The sequence below is a fragment of the Salmo trutta genome, chromosome 25 (assembly GCF_901001165.1).
Source record: "Salmo trutta chromosome 25, fSalTru1.1, whole genome shotgun sequence".
Lineage (NCBI taxonomy): Eukaryota > Metazoa > Chordata > Actinopteri > Salmoniformes > Salmonidae > Salmo > Salmo trutta.
The window spans coordinates 20,883,714-20,900,906 of NC_042981.1; the positions used below are offsets into that span (position 1 = coordinate 20,883,714).

General features: G+C 43.4%; 1 protein-coding gene across 2 annotated transcripts in view; it reads left to right on the forward strand.

Moving 5' to 3' along the window:
- The window catches only part of LOC115162150 (uncharacterized protein C14orf132-like), a 75,887-nt gene that overhangs the window by 39,267 nt on the left and 19,427 nt on the right, over nucleotides 1-17,193 (forward strand). The gene's annotated exons all lie outside the window — the stretch shown is intronic.

The window sequence follows — 17,193 nt, forward strand, 5'->3', positions numbered from 1 at the left end:
CCGCATTTAATCATGGCAAAGCGACTATAAATATGGTTGAATACAAAGTGTGTCACGTTCGTTGTAAAACCAAAACAAGATCCCACAAAACACAGTGGGGAAATGGCTGCCTAAATATGATCCCCAATCAGAGACAACGATAAACAGCTGCCTCTGATTGGGAACCATACCAGGCCAACATAGAAATAGGACAACCTAGATTACCCACCCTAGTCACACCCCGACCTAACCAACATAGAGAATATAAGGCTCTCTATAGTCAGGGTGTGACACAGTGTAGTTATTCCCTCCGTAAGGCAATCAAACAAGAAAAGTGTAAGTATAGAGAAAAAGTGGAGTCGCAATTCAACGGCTCAAACACGAGACATGTGTGGCAGGGTCTACAGACAATCACGGATTACAAAAAGAAAACCATCCCCGCCGCGGACATCATAAATAGCTTCTTTGTGCGCTTTGAGGACAATACAGTGCCACCGACACGGCCCACTACCAAAGACTGTGGGCTCTCCTTCTCCGTGGCCGACGTGAGTAAAACATTTAAACGTGTTAACCCTCGCAGGGCTGCCAGCACAGACGGCATCCCTAGCCTCGTCCTCGGAGCATGTGTAGACCAGCTGGCTGGTGTGTTTACGGACATATTAAATCAATCCCTATCCCAGTCTGCTGTCCCCACATGCTTCAAGATGGCCACCATTGTTCCTGTTCCCAAGAAAGCTAAGGTAACTGAACTAAATGACTATAGCCACGTAGCACTCACTTCTGTCATGAAATTCTTTGAGAGACTAGTCAAGGATCATATTACCTCCACCCTACCTGTCACCCTAGACCCACTTCAATTTGCTTACAGCCCCAATAGGTCCACAAACGATGCAATCAACATCACACTGCGCACTACCCTATCTGGACAAGAGGGATACCTATGTAAGAATGCTGTTCATTGACAATAGCTCAGCATTCAGCACCATAGTACCCTCCAAACTCATCATTAAGCTTGAGAGCCTGGGTCTCGACCCCGACCTGTTCCACTGGGTCCTGAACTTCCTGATGGGGGTAGGAAACAACATCTTCACTCCGCTGATTCTCAACACTGGAGCCCCACAAGGGTGCTTCTCAGCCACCTCCTGTACTCCCTGTTCACCCACGACTGTGTGGCCATGCACGCCTCCATTTCAATCATCAAGTTTGCAGACGACACTACAGTGGTAGGCTTGATTATCAACAACGACCAGCCAGCCTACAGGGAGGAGGTGAGGGCCCTCGGGGTGTGGTGTCAGGAAAATAACCTCTCACTCAATGTCAGCAAACCAAAAGAGATGATCGTGGAAACAGCAAAGTGAGCAACCCCCTATCCACATCGACGGGACAGCAGTGGAGAAGGTGGGAAGTTTTAAGTTCCTCAGTGTACATATCACCGATAAACTGAAATGGTCCACGTACACAGACAGGAAACAACATCTCCACTCCCCTGTGGAGTGGCTTCTGAGCTAACTGTATTCTTTTCATTAAATATCCTCAATTTCAACATTAACCTTGACGATTCAACAAAACCAGCACTTCAGAATCAGTAGCATCAATGAGCAAATCTCCTGCCCCCTTCAACCATAGATTTACTGAGTGAAGAACATCCTTGAACCTGACATTGAAGCTATTCACAGACACTTAGCCTGAAGCTGTAAAGAGGAAAAGGCATAGCAGGTTTTCCCTATCAAACCCAGTTCTCTCCGCAACAAGCGAGGTGGCGAACAGAAGCTTGTTTACCGTCGGCACAGCAGAGCCTCTCATACTTCAGAGAGGCCTCTCACAGCCCAGCGTACTGTCAATGATTGCAGTGTGAAGTGGGAAGCCAAGGCTTTGTTCTGGTACTGTTGTTTTTACTGAAGCTCTGAAAGCAAATGCTGTGGATCATCAAACCAAATGGTACTGTTGAATAAAAGGGTTTCTGCTGGAGGTTATCCTTTTATCCTGTCTGTCAGTCCACAGATGGTTTGTAAGCATATATAACAGCATTTACAACAAAGGCCTAGCTGTCTAGTTACACAATTGATGATGTAGCTTTACATCTTTTGTGGATTGTGTCTTAATAAGTATTTGGTATCTGGTATCCTACTTATTTTTCACTCAGTTTGACGATCGACAGGGTGTAGACTGGTCATGATTAATTTAAAACGATAAGAAAGAACAGAATGTGGCATAAGTAAGCAAAAAGGCACTAGGGGGTGTGGTATATGGCCAATATACCACGGCTAAGGGCTGTTCGCATAAACGACGCACCACGGTGTGCCTGGATACAGCCCTTTGCCGTGGTATGTTGAACATATACCACAAACCCCTGAGGTGCCTTATTGCTATTATAAACTAGTTACCACATAGTTAAAACAGTAAAAATAAATGTTTTGTCATACTTGTGGTATACGGTCTGATGCACCACGGCTTTCAGCCAATCAGCATTCAGGGCTCGAACCACCCAGTTTATAATCAGTATTTGGTATCTGATTGCCTGTTTATTTTCAGGTATGATAGGGCTATAGACTTGTGTTGTGGCTTATTTGCTTCCTGTTGGTCTGTCATTGAGAAAAGAACACTTCCTCTTGCTGAGGCAGACTGAGCGAGCATGGTCCTTTTGATACTCTTATTGAAGGGTTCTTTGGCTGTCTCTGTAGTATAACCCTCTTGTGGTTCGAGGACTTCCAGGTAGAAGAACCCTTTTTTATTCCAGGTTGAACTGAAGAACCAAAGAGACAGCCCTTCATGAACCCTTCATAAACCCTTGTTTCTAAGTGTAGTCAATAGCTCTACTTCTCCTACAGCACCTCTCTGTGTTGATCAACATAATAAGAGACACTTTGTTTACTCAGCTTTAATGCTAACTGACACTAAGATTTTTCTCCCTTCAACACAACTCACTCTAATATGCAGAAACCATCTAAATACTGTCAGTTTGACCCATTTCTTATGCAAATCATTTTGAATGCCACATACTGTGTAAATAAATATATAAATAAGTTAAATAAATAAGTTCCGGAGTTCCAAATTGAGCAGCAGCTGCTGAAAAATTGAGCTCCTACAAATATTGAAATTTACATGGTTTTTAGAGTGAAGTACTTCGGAAAAAAGCAAAAGAAAACTGCAAGACTGAATAGGATAAAAAACAAGCAACAAACAAAGAAGATAGGCTTTTGAAAAAAGTTACTATTTTTCATAAAATTGTAGTTATCTTAGCTAGCTGAATTGTTTACCAGTTGCTAAGCAGTTGCTAGGGACTCTTTTGGAAGAAGCTAGCTAGCTAACGAAGAATAACAAAGAATATCTAGTTAACAGAAGAAACGAAAGAGAAAATCAGGACAGAAGAAAAAGGATATCAAAGTGAAACAGTTCTCTAAAGACACAAGAGACAATAATACAAGAAACAACACTTCTGTAGCTTGTCAACTATGTGTCTGTCTATCCCTGTTCTCTCCCCTCTGCACAGGCCATACAAACACTTCACACCGCGTGGCCGCTGCCACTCTAACCTGGTGGTCCCAGCGCGCACGACCCACGTGGAGTTCCAGGTCTCCGGCAGCCTCTGGAACTGCCGGTCTGCGGCTGCTACCCTCCAGTCCCTAGACTTCCTGGCGCTGACGGAAACATGGATTACCACAGATAACACTGCTACTCCTACTGCTCTCTCCTCGTCTGCCCACGTATTCTCGCATACCCCTAGAGCATCGAGCCAGCGGGGTGGTGGCACTGGAATCCTCATCTCTCCTAAGTGGACATTCTCTCTTTCTCCCCTGACCCATCTGTCTATCTCCTCATTTGAATTCCATGCTGTCACAGTTACCAGCCCTTTCAAGCTTAACTTCTTTGGGCTATGTGGGACGTTAGCGTGCCACCTGTGGGGCACCCTATCAACAGCAGGTGCATTTCAAGAGCGGCAAATTTGAAACCAAATAAATGTCAAAATTCAAGTTTTTCAAACATACAACTATCTGGCACCCTTTGAAAGATAAACATCTCCTTAATCTAACCACGTTTTCCGATTTCAAAAAGGTTTTACGGCGAAAGCATAAAGTTAGGTTATGTTAGGAGAGTACATTGACAATAGCTGTGTGTAGTGTATTGTCAATTCAAAGACAGGCGTCACCAAAACCATAAAATCAGCTAAAATTATGCACTAACCTTTTACAATCTCCATCAGATGACACTCCTAGGACATTATGTTAGACAATGCATGCATTTTTAGTTCTATCAAGTTCATATTTATATCTAAAAACAGTGTTTTACTATGGCGTTGATGTTCAGGAAATCGTTTCCCTCCAATACCGGCAGTCAAGTCATCACAACAAAATAATTAATTAATATTAGAAAACATTGGTAAAATATTATATTGTCATTCAAAGAATTATAGATTTACATCTCTTGAACGCAATGGACTTGCCAGATTTAAAATTAACCTTACTGGGAAATCACACTTTGCAATAATCTGAGCACTGCGCCCAGAAAAATACGCATTGCGATACAGACTAACCGCCATGTTGGAGAGATCTAAAATCGAAAATACTATGTAAATAATCCATTACCTTTGATTCTCTTCATCAGATGTCACTTCCAAAGAATCCCAGGTCCATAACGAATGTAGTTTTGTTCAAAAAAGCTCATCATTTATGTCCCAAAACCTCTGTGTTGTTAGCCCATGATCTAAGCCAGCCGGACTTCACTTCACATCACAAACGGAAAAAATATATTTACGTTCGTTCAAACATGTCAAACGTTGTATCGCATAAATCATTAGGGCCTTTTTTAACCAGAACATGAATAAAATTCAAGGCGGACCATTGGGTTCTCTTTTAAAATGTTTCGGAATGAGAGTACCCACCATCAACTCGCACGCCAGGTGTCTAATGGGCCATCACGTTCCATGGCTCTTATTCGGTCAGATCTCACTGTAGAAGACTCAAAACACTTTGTAAAGGCTGGTGACATCTTGTGGAAGCAATAGGAAGTGCCAAAATATTCCTCAGCCCCTTTGTTTTTCAATGGCATAGGCTCAAAGTCAATTCAACACATCAGGTATCCACTTCCTGTCAGAATCTGTCTCAGGGTTTTGCCTGCCAAATGAGTTCTGTTATACTCACAGACACCATTCAAACAGTTTTAGAAACTTTAGGGTGTTTTCTATCCATATATAATAAGTATATGCATATTCTAGTTACTGGGTAGGTGTAGGAGGCAGTTAAAAATGGGCACATATTTTTTCCAAAATTCTCAATGCTGCCCCCCAGCCCGTAGAGGTTAACATCCTTATCATTTATCGCCCTCCAGGTTCATATGAGGAGAGTTCATCAATGAGCTTGACGCCTTGATAAGTTCCTTTCCTGAGGATGGCTCACCTCTCACAGTTCTGGGTGACTTTAACCTCCCCACGTCTACCTTTGACTCATTCCTCTCTGCCTCCTTCTTTCCACTCCTCTCCTCTTTTGACCTCATCCTCTCACCTTCCCCCCTACTCACAAGGCAGGCAATACGCTTGACCTCATCTTTACTAGATGCTGTTCTTCCACTAATCTCATTGCAACTCCCCTCCAAATCTCCGACCACTACCTTGTATCCTTTTCCCTCTCGCTCTCATCCAACACTTCTCACTCTGCCCCTACTCGGATGGTATTGCGCCGTCCCAACCTTCGCTCTCTCTCTCCCGCTACTCTCTCCTCTTCCATCCTATCATCTCTTCCCTCTGCTCAAACTTTCTCCAACCTATCTCCTGATTCCGCCTCCTCAACCCTCCTCTCCTCCCTTTCTGAATCCTTTGATTTTCTCTGTCCCCTATCCTCCAGGCCGGCTCGGTCGTCCCCTCCTGCTCCGTGGCTCGACGACTCACTGCGAGCTCACAGAACAGGGCTCCGGGCAGCCGAGCGGAAATGGAGGAAAACTCGCCTCCCTGCGGACCTGGCATTCTTTCACTCCCTCCTCTCTACATTCTCCTCTTCTGTCTCTGCTGCTAAAGCCACTTTCTACCACTCTAAATTCCAAGCATCTGCCTCTAACCCTAGGAAGCTCTTTGCTACCTTCTCCTCCCTCCTGAATCCTCCTCCCCCTCCCCCCCTCCTCCCTCTCTGCGGATGACTTCGTCAACCATTTTGAAAAGAAGGTTGACGATATCCGATCCTCGTTTGCTAAGTCAAACGACACCGCTGGTCCTGCTCACACTGCCCTACCCTGTGCTTTGACCTCTTTCTCCCCTCTCTCTCCAGATGAAATCTCGCGTCTTGTGACGGCCGGCCGCCCAACAACCTGCCCACTTGACCCTATCCCCTCCTCTCTTCTCCAGACCATTTCCGTAGACCTTCTCCCCTACCTCACCTCGCTCATCAACTCATCCTTGACCGCTGGCTACGTCCCTTCCGTCTTCAAGAGAGCGAGAGTTGCACCCCTTCTGAAAAAACCTACACTCGATCCCTCCCATGTCAACAACTACAGACCAGTATCCCTTCTTTCTTTTCTCTCCAAAACTCTTGAACGTGCCGTCCTTGACCAGCTCTCCTGCTATCTCTCTCAGAATGACCTTCTTGATCCTAATCAGTCAGGTTTCAAGACTGGGCATTCAACTGAGACTGCTCTTCTCTGTGTCACGGAGGCTCTCCGCACTGCTAAAGCTAACTCTCTCTCCTCTGCTCTCATCCTTCTAGACCTATCTGCTGCCTTTGATACTGTGAACCATCAGATCCTCCTCTCCACCCTCTCCGAGTTGGGCATCTCCGGCGCGGCCCACGCTTGGATTGCGTCCTACCTGACAGGTCGCTCCTACCAGGTGGCGTGGCGAGAATCTGTCTCCGCACCACGCGCTCTCACCACTGGTGTCCCCCAGGGCTCTGTTCTAGGCCCTCTCCTATTCTCGCTATACACCAAGTCATTTGGCTCTGTCATATCCTCACATGGTCTCTCCTATCATTGCTATGCAGACGACACACAATTAATCTTCTCCTTTCCCCCTTCTGATAACCAGGCGGCGAATCGCATCTCTGCATCTCTGGCAGACATATCAGTGTGGATGACGGATCACCACCTCAAGCTGAACCTCGGCAAGACGGAGCTGCTCTTCCTCCCGGGGAAGGACTGCCCGTTCCATGATCTCGCCATCACGGTTGACAACTCCCTTGTGTCCTCCTCCCAGAGTGCTAAGAACCTTGGCGTGATCCTGGACAACACCCTGTCGTTCTCCACTAACATCAAGGCGGTGACCCGATCCTGTAGGTTCATGCTCTACAACATTCGCAGAGTACGACCCTGCCTCACACAGGAAGCGACGCAGGTCCTAATCCAGGCACTTGTCATCTCCCGTCTGGATTACTGCAACTCGCTGTTGGCTGGGCTCCCTGCCTGTGCCATTAAACCCCTACAACTCATCCAGAACGCCGCAGCCCGTCTGGTGTTCAACCTTCCCAAGTTCTCTCACGTCACCCCGCTCCTCCACTCTCTCCACTGGCTTCCAGTTGAAGCTCGCATCCGCTACAAGACCATGGTGCTTGCCTACGGAGCTGTGAGGGGAACGGCACCTCCATACCTTCAGGCTCTGATCAGGCCCTACACCCAAACAAGGGCACTGCGTTCATCCACCTCTGGCCTGCTGGCCCCCCTACCTCTGAGGAAGCACGGTTCCCGCTCAGCCCAGTCCAAACTGTTCGCTGCTCTGGCACCCCAATGGTGGAACAAGCTCCCTCACGACGCCAGGACAACGGAGTCTATCACCACCTTCCGGAGACACCTGAAACCCCACCTCTTTAAGGAATACCTGGGATAGGATAAAGTAATCCTTCTAACCCCCCTCCTTAAAAGATTTAGATGCACTATTGTAAAGTGGTTGTTCCACTGGATATCATAAGGTGAATGCACCAATTTGTAAGTCGCTCTGGATAAGAGCGTCTGCTAAATGACTTAAATGTAAAATGTAAATATGTGAACTTATGTCCTTCACTTGAGCTGAAATATCACGATAAATGACAGTAGTCTATTTTATTCCCACCCAAAGACTTTACAAGGATATATTAGGGACACAATTCATAGGCAAAGTTTATCTTTGTAGGCCTCCACTAAATGCCCAATGTTGTAGCAAAACCCCAGTCGTTCACTTTCTCTGCCTGGGCCTACGTGCCTCTGCTGGCACAACTCCCTCATCTTATCGCTCTAGGTTGGATTTTATTACAAATCATATCTTTCTCATATATTGTATTGCTTCCCTCTGTTTCACTGTTCTGCCCTCCAGCTTTTTATAGGAGTAGTACTGCCAACAATACATTATCTTATGAGTTTTTCATCACGCTTTTAGGTGTTTGGGGGACTGGGCCTTGTGAAAATGTTGTTTTCATCTTTGGATGCAGCTCTCTCTGGCATCATTATGAAACCCTAAACTGTAACATACAAAATCCAAATATTGGAGTCTAATGTGTAAGATGTCCTCATAACGTTCTTTGAGCTTGTTTCATGTCCTCGAGCTTGGTTCCTATTAAGATTGGAGACATGGACAGGCCTGTTTTGCAGAGATAAGCTGCTTCCTTTCTTCTAATGTATTACTATAGGCAATACAGATGTTCAGCAGCTGAACAAACACCTGTGATGATGGTGCAATTGCTGCTGTTACTGCATAAAATACCCATTCATGTCTCTATGAATGACTTCTGTTGTTAATTGCACTTTGAGCAATTTCACTCCGGAAGCATGTGTTTGCCATTAAGCATTTCACTGTACTTGTGCATGCAAAATATATACTGCTCAAAAATATAAAGGGAACACTAAAATAACACATCCTAGATCTGAATGAATGAAATAATCTTATTAAATACTTTTTTCTTTACATAGTTGAATGTGCTGACAACAAAATCACACAAAAATAATCAATGGAAATCCAATTTATCAACCCATGGAGGTCTGGATTTGGAGTCACACTCAAAATTAAAGTGGAAAACCACACTACAGGCTGATCCAACTGATGTCCTTAAAATAAGTCAAAATGCGGCTCAGTAGTGTGTGTGGCCTCCACGTGCCTGTATGACCTCCCTACAACGCCTGGGCATGCTCCTGATGAGGTGGCGGATGGTCTCCTGAGGGTCCTCCTCCCAGACCTGGACTAAAGCATCCGCCAACTCCTGGACAGTCTGTGGTGCAACGTGGCGTTGGTGGATGGAGCGAGACATGATGTCCCAGATGTGCTCAATTGGATTCAGGTCTGGGGAACGGGTGGGCCAGTCCATAGCATCAATGCCTTCCTCTTGCAGGAACTGCTGACACACTCCAGCCACATGAGGTCTAGCATTGTCTTGCATTAGGAGGAACCCAGGGCCAACCGCACCAGCATATGGTCTCACAAGGGGTCTGAGGATCTCATCTCGCTACCTAATGGCAGTCAGGCTACCTCTGGCGAGCACATGGAGGGCTGTGCGGCCCCCCAAAGAAATGCCACCCCACACCATGACTGACCCACTGCCAAACCGGTCATGCTGGAGGATGTTGTAGGCAGCAGAACGTTCTCTACGGCGTCTCCAGACTCTGTTATGTCTGTCACGTGCTCAGTTTGAACCTGCTTTCATCTGTGAAGAGCACAGGGCGCCAATGGCGAATTTGCCAATCTTGGTGTTTTCGGGCAAATGCCAAATGTCCTGCACAGTGTTGGGCTGTAAGCACAACCCCCACCTGTGGACGTCGGGCCCTCATACCACCCTCATGGAGTCTGTTTCTGACCGTTTGAGCAGACACATGCACATTTGTGGCCTGCTGGAGGTCATTTTGCAGGGCTCTGGCAGTGCTCCTCCTTGCACAAAGGCGGAGGTAGCGGTCCTGCTGCTGGGTTGTTGCCCTCCTACGGCCTCCTCCACGTCTCCTGATGTACTGGCCTGTCTCCTGGTAGCGCCTCCATGCTCTGGACACTACGCTGACAGACACAGCAAACCTTCTTGCCACAGCTCGCATTGATGTGCCATCCTGGATGAGCTGCACTACCTGAGCCACTTGTGTGGGTTGTAGACTCCGTCTCATGCTACCACTAGAGTAAAAGCACCGCCAGCATTCAAAAGTGACCAAAACATCAGCCAGGAAGCATAGGAACTGAGAAGTGGTCTGTGGTGTCCACCTGCAGAACCACTTCTTTATTGGGGGTGTCTTGCTAATTGCCTATAATTTCCACCTGTTGTCTATTCCATTTGCACAACAGCATGTGAAATTTATTGTCAATCAGTGTTGCTTCCTAAGTGGACAGTTTGATTTCACAGAAGTGTGATTAACTTGGAGTTACGTTGTGTTGTTTAAGTGTTCCCTTTATTTTTTGAGCAGTGTATATAGATAGATAGATAGATAGATAGATAGATAGATAGATAGATAGATAGATAGATAGATAGATAGATAGATAGATAGATAGATAGATAGATAGATAGATAAATATATATATATATATAGAGAGAGAGAGAGAGAGAGAGAGAGAATGTTTATGTGTATCAAATGGATGAAGATTTCTTTACATCAGAGTGATTCATGACTTATATACACACACACACTAAGGGCTCTATTTTAACAAACCTAATGCAATGGTAAATCTAAGCACAGGCGGTAGAGCCATAGGTACCGGCGTGTGTCAGAAATATTTGAGCTATTTTCACTATCACAATTAAAGTTACACTTGTTGGCGTTGGCGAGAAAGGGCTGTGTTCAGATGAATAAGCAAGTTGTGGCTGTGTCGAGGCTTGGCCCCTCACTGGCCAATCAGAATGTGCTTCAAGTTGTGTATTTACGGTCTTTCGTGTATTGCCTTGGAATCAACTCCAATTCCAATGTTAGTCTGTTATAATTTGTTAAATGGCTTCCAGGAATAAAATAACAAAATGTACACCTATCTTTGCTAAATACGTTAACTTGCAGTCCACATAGTTCTAAGTAATTGCATGGCTTCAATAGAATTCACACTGATATAGAGGCCAGAACAAGTATAAATTACATTAGAACTGAGCATGAACATGCCAAACATAGTCAACAAGCAAGATTAAATTCAGTATTGATAAGGCATAAAAAGAGAACAACAAACAAATAATTCTAACCAAATTCTAAACAAAACAACAACTTTTCTTTAAATAGGCTATGTCACACTTACAGGCCTACACTTACATTTCTCCCTGTGGCCATATAATATTAAAACAAATCAGACTATGGAGGGTTTTACGGCACATCCAAACTTTTCACAGTAGCTTTACAAAGATCCAATATAAAGAGAAAGGGAGAATGTCCACTCACCATTATACTGCTCCCAAATAGGCCTATGTTTCATGAACATAATCGGAACCATTTTACAGATCAGATCGCCTTCACACATCTCCAGATGCTGCATTGCATGCATGCCACTGACGTTGCAGCCATGAAACCAGGAAGGTGAATCATTCTAATGAGATTGGTTGTAATAACACATGTTTAAAAAATATATACAGTTGAAGTCAGAAGTTTACATACACCTTAGCCAGATACATTTAAACTCAGTTTTTCACAATTCCTGATATTTAATCCGAGTAAAGAATCCCTGTCTTAGGTCAGTTAGGATCACCCCTTTACACTGTGTGCACAATTATTAGGCAAGTTGTATGTTTGAGGATTAATTTTTATTATTGAACAACTACAGCGCTCTCGGTCAATCCAAAATGTTAATAAACCTCAAACCTGAATATTTAAGAAAGTAAAAGTGAGGTTTTGGCTTTCTTTGGAGAATATCTATGTGTGCACAATTATTGGGCAACTATTAGTTTGCAGAATTATTATGCAACTAAATGAAAAACGAAAAGTTCCCCATCTCACTTGTTTATTTTCATCTGTTAAAGTGAGAATAATAAACAAACAACTCAAAATGTATAAATAAACATTTCTGACATTTCCCAAAAAAAATCTGTGACCAATATAGCCACCCTTCTTTTCAATAACAGTCATAAGCCTTCCATCCAAGGAGTCTGTCAGTTTCTTGATCTGTTGACAATCAACTTTTTGTGCAGCAGCAACCACAGCCTCGCAGACACTGGTCAGAGAGGTGTACTGTTTTCCTTCACCGTAAATCGTCCGTTTAAGAAGGGACCACAAGTTCTCAATAGGGTTTAGGTCAGGTGAGGAAGGGGGCCATGTCATTATTCTTTCATCTTTAACCTGTCTAGGCTAGGGGGCAGTATTTTCACGGCCGGATGAAAAACGTACCCAATTTAAACAGGTTACTCTGGCCCAGAAACTAGAATATGCATATTATTAGTAGATTTGGATAGAAAACACTCTGAAGTTTCTAAAACTGTTTGGTGTCTGTGAGTATAACAGACACCATGGCAGGCAACAACCTGAGAAAAATCCAAGCAGGAAGTGGAAAGTCTGAGAATTGTAGTTCTTCTTTTGATTCTCTATCGAAATTACAGTGTCTGTGGGGGACGTTGCACTTCTTAAGGCTTCCATTGGCTATCAACAGCCTTCAGAAAGTGGTTTGAGCATTCTCCTGTCACTGGGCAGATAATAGTTTCTGAGTGGACTGCCTGGCAACAAAGGGATTGGATATGCGCGGTCACATGAGAGCGCCGTTCCTTCTTTTTATTCTTGAATGAATATGCTATTGTCCGGTTGGAATATTATCGCAATTTTACGTAAAAAATACCATAAAGATTGATTTTAAACAGTGTTTGACATGCTTCTAAGTACGGTAATGGAACATTTTGACTTTGTCTCTGGTTCCACGCTCGCGCGTTATACCTTTGGATAAGTGATCTGTACGCACAAACAAAACGGAGGTATTTGTACATAAATATGGATTATTTCGAACAACAACAACATTTCTTGTGGAAGTAGCAGTCCTGTGAGTGCATTCTGATGAAGATCAGCAAAGGTAAGAGAATATTTCTAATACTAATTCTGAGTTTAGGTTGCCCCGAACTTGGCGGGTGTCTGAATAGCTTGCCGTGATGGCTGAGCTATGTACTCAGAATATTAAAAAATGTGCTTTCTCCGTAAAGCTATTTTAAAATCAGACACAGCGGTTGCATCCAGGAGTAGTCTATCTATAATTCTTTAAATAATTGTTATATATTTTGTCAACATTTATGATGAGTATTTTTGTAAATTGATGTGCACATTCACTGGAGTGTTTTGGTGGGAATACATTTTCTGAACATCACGCGCCAATGTAAAATGCTGTTTTTGGATATAAATAGGAACTTTATCGAACAAAACATACATGTATTGTGTAACATAATGTCCTAGGAGTGTCATCTGATGAAGATCGTCAAAGGTTAGTGCTTCATTTAGCTGTGTTTTGGGTTTTATTGACACATGTCCTTGCTTGGAAAATGGCTGTGTGATTATTTTTGTCTATGTACTCTCCTAACATAATCTAATGTTTTGCTTTCGCTGTAAAGCCTTTTTGAAATCGGACAATGTGGTTACATCAAGGAGAAGTGTATCTTTAAAATGGTGTAAAATTATTGTATGTTTGAGAAAGTTGAATGACATTTTGTTGTTTTTGAATTTGCCGCCCTGATATTTCACTGGCTGTGTCCCGCAGGTGGCGTCCCACGTAGCCCATAGAAGTTAAGGCCTTTACTGGCTAGCCACGCAGTGGAGTACTTCGATGCATGCGATGGAGCATTGTCCTGCATAAAAATCATGGTCTTCTTGAAAGATGCAGACTTTTTCCTGTACCACTGCTTGAAGAAAGTGTCTTCTAAAAACTGGCAGTAGGTTTGGGAGTTGAGTTTGAGTCCATCTTCAACCCGAAAAGGTCCAACTAGCTCATCTTTAATAATACCACCCCATAACAGTACCCCACCTCCACCTTGCTGGCGTCTGCGTCGAAGTGGAGCTCCGTGCCCGTTACTGATCCAGCCAAGGGCCCATCCATCTGGTCCGTCAAGAGTCACTCTCATCTCATCAGTCCATAAAACCTTGAAAAATCTGTCTTCAGATATTTCTTGGCCCAGTCTTGACGTTTCAACTTATGTGTCTTGTTCAGTGGTGGTCGGGTTTCAGCCTTCCTTACCTTGGCCATGTCTCTGAGCACTGAACACCTTGTACTTCTGGGCACTCCAGGTAGGTTGCAGTTCTGGAATATGACAGCACTGGAGGATAATGGGTTCCTGGTAACTTCACGTTTGATTCTTCTCAAATCTTTGGCAGTTAATTTGCGTCTTTTTTTCTCAACACGGTTCTTGCGACCCTGTTCACTATTTGCAACAAAACGTTTGATGGTTCTGTGATCACGCCCCAATATCTTAGAAATTTCAAGAGTGCTGCATTCCTCTGAAATACTTTTTCAAATTTTTGACTTTTCAGAGTCAGTTAAATCTCTTTTTTGGCCCATTTTGCCTGAGGAAAAGAAGCTGCCTAATAATTATACACACCTTGATATAGGGTGTTGATCTCCTTAGGCCACACCCTCCCTCATTACACAAATACACATCACCTGATATGCTTAAATCCAATAAGCATTCCAGTTCATACAGCTTGGAGTTGGGAAATATGCATAATAATGATGATATGGTCAAAATACTGACTTGCCTAATAATGGTGCAAACAGTGTATTTTAAGAACGTGAAATGTCAGAATAATAGTAGAGAAAATTATTTATTTCAGGTTTTATTTCTTTTATCACATTCCCAGTGGGTCAGAAGTTTACATACACTCAATTAGTATTTGGTAGCATTGCCTTTAAATTGTTTAACTTGGGTCAAACGTTTCAGGTAGCCTTCCACAAGATTCCCACAAGAAGTTGGGTGATTTTTGGCCCGTTCCTCCTGACAGAGCTGGTGTAACTGAGTCAGGTTTGTAGGCCTCCTTGCTCGCACGCACTTTTTCTGTTCTGCCCAAACATTTTCTATAGGATTGAGGTCAGGGCTTTGTGATGGCGACTCCAATACCTTGACTTTGTTGTCCTTAATCCATTTTGCCACAACTTTGGAAGTATGCTTGGGGTCATTGTCCATTTGGAAGACCCATTTGCGACCAAGCTTTAACTTCCTGACTGATGTCTTGAGATGTTGCTTAAATATATCCATATAACTTTCCTCCCTCATGATGCCATCTATTTTGTGTAGTGCACCAGTCCCTCCTGCAGCAAAACACCCCCACAACATGATTCTGCCACCTCCGTGCTTCATGGTTGGGATGGGTGTTCTTCGGCTTGCAAGCATACCCCTTTTTCCTCCAAACATAACGATGGTCATTATGGCCAAACAGTTATATTTTTGTTTCGTCAGACCGGAAGACATTTCTCCAAAAAGTACGATCTTTGTCCCCATGTGCAGTTGCAAACCGTAGTCTGGCTTTTTTATGGCGGTTTTGGAGCAGTGGCTTCTTCCTTGCAGAGCGGCCTGTCAGGTTATGTTGACATAGGACTCGTTTTACTGTGGATATAGATACTTTTGTATATGTTTCCTCCAGCATCTTCACAAACTCCTTTGCTGTTGTTCCTGGATTGATTTGCACTTTTCACACCAAAGTACGTTCATCTCTAGGAGACAACGCGTCTCCTTTCTGAGCGGTATGATGGCTGTGTGGTCCCATGGTGTTTATACTTGCGTACTATTGTTTGTACAGATGAACGTGGTACCTTCAGGCATTTGGAAATTGCTCCCAAGGATGAAACAGACTTGTGGAGGTCTACAATTTTTGGCTGATTTCTTTAGATTTTCCCATGATGTCAAGCAAAGAGGCACTGAGTTTAAAGGTAGGCCTTGAAATACATCCACAGGTACACCTACAATTGACTCAAATGATGTCAATTAGCCTATCAGAAGCTTCTAAAGCCATGACATAATTTTTGGGAATTTTCCAAGCTGTTTAAAGGCACAGTCATCTTAGTGTATGTAAACTTCTGACCCACTGGAATTGTGATACAGTGAATTATAAATGAAATAATCTGTCTGTAAACAATTATTGGGAAAAATGACTTGTGTCATGCACAAAGTAACCGACTTGCCAAAAGTATTGTTTGTTAACAAGAAATTTGTGGAGTGGTTGAAAAACAACTTTTAATGACTCCAAACTAAGTGTATGTAAACATCCGACTTCAACTGTATATAACACCAACAACAACAAATAAATGTAAAATGTAGTGATTCAGATAAGGTTCACCGGTATTCACTGAGGTTCTCATCTCTCGTTTCATGATGGGCATGGACACCCTACACTATGGAGGAGGATTTACGCACTTCCAAAAAGAGACCTGCATGGCTAAAAGAATGTGGGCTTGCCTACAATGCATAGATAAAAAGGGAATGTTAGCTCACTGTTTTACTCCTCTCAAATAATAATTTATTTCCAAGCGGTCTCAGGAGCCAAACCCTTTATCAACAGTTTTGACTACTTCGGGATTGCATTGGGCAGGACAAAAAAAGTCTTTGTTGAGAGGAGGGGAGGCTAATGCTTGGTTTTTAACCAAATAAAACAAAATGGGAAAAACATTTGTTTTTTATGTTTCTAAATACAAAGTATACAGGCACCAAAAGCACATTAGGCTACTCTTGTTCTATGCATGTCACGGCTCGATAGGATGCATTTCCGCTGTCTAAATTCATGCCATAATCAACTGCGTTACTGCTAAAACCAGCCTTTGGTTGGTCTTAAATATCCCTATCAGTGCTGGCTGAAATTAGCACTTTGAATCATGTTTTTAAGGACACACCTCAAATATTTCCACCCCTCCCATCTGAGCGCAAGCGAGCTGATGTAAGACAGGTATATTACCGAACGTAGTGTTAGGGCTGGAAAATGCCAGTGCGACAGTTTTTACACAACAAAATTGAAAACTAACGTCCGTTTGACACTAGCGCCACCTTAAAATAGAGCACTAAGAGCTTTAGTCATGTCTGCGCAAGGACATGGCATGGCAGCTTACAGTAAGATCCTTCAAGGCATGAGTGCTCTATATCTAATACACACTAGGGATGTGACAAATGTAAAAATGTTCTTAACATTTAAACTGACATTTTTTTCTTGTTTAAAACCTCTTACATCTAGATGTTCCGCTAGCGGAACGCCTCGCCAATATCCAATGATAGAGCGTGGCGCGAATTACAAACTCCTCAAAAATCCAAAAACTTCCATTTTTCAAACATATGACTATTTTACACCATTTTAAAGACAAGACTCTCCTTTATCTAACCACACTGTCCGATTTCAAAAAGGATTTACAACGAAAGCAAAACATTAGATTATGTCAGG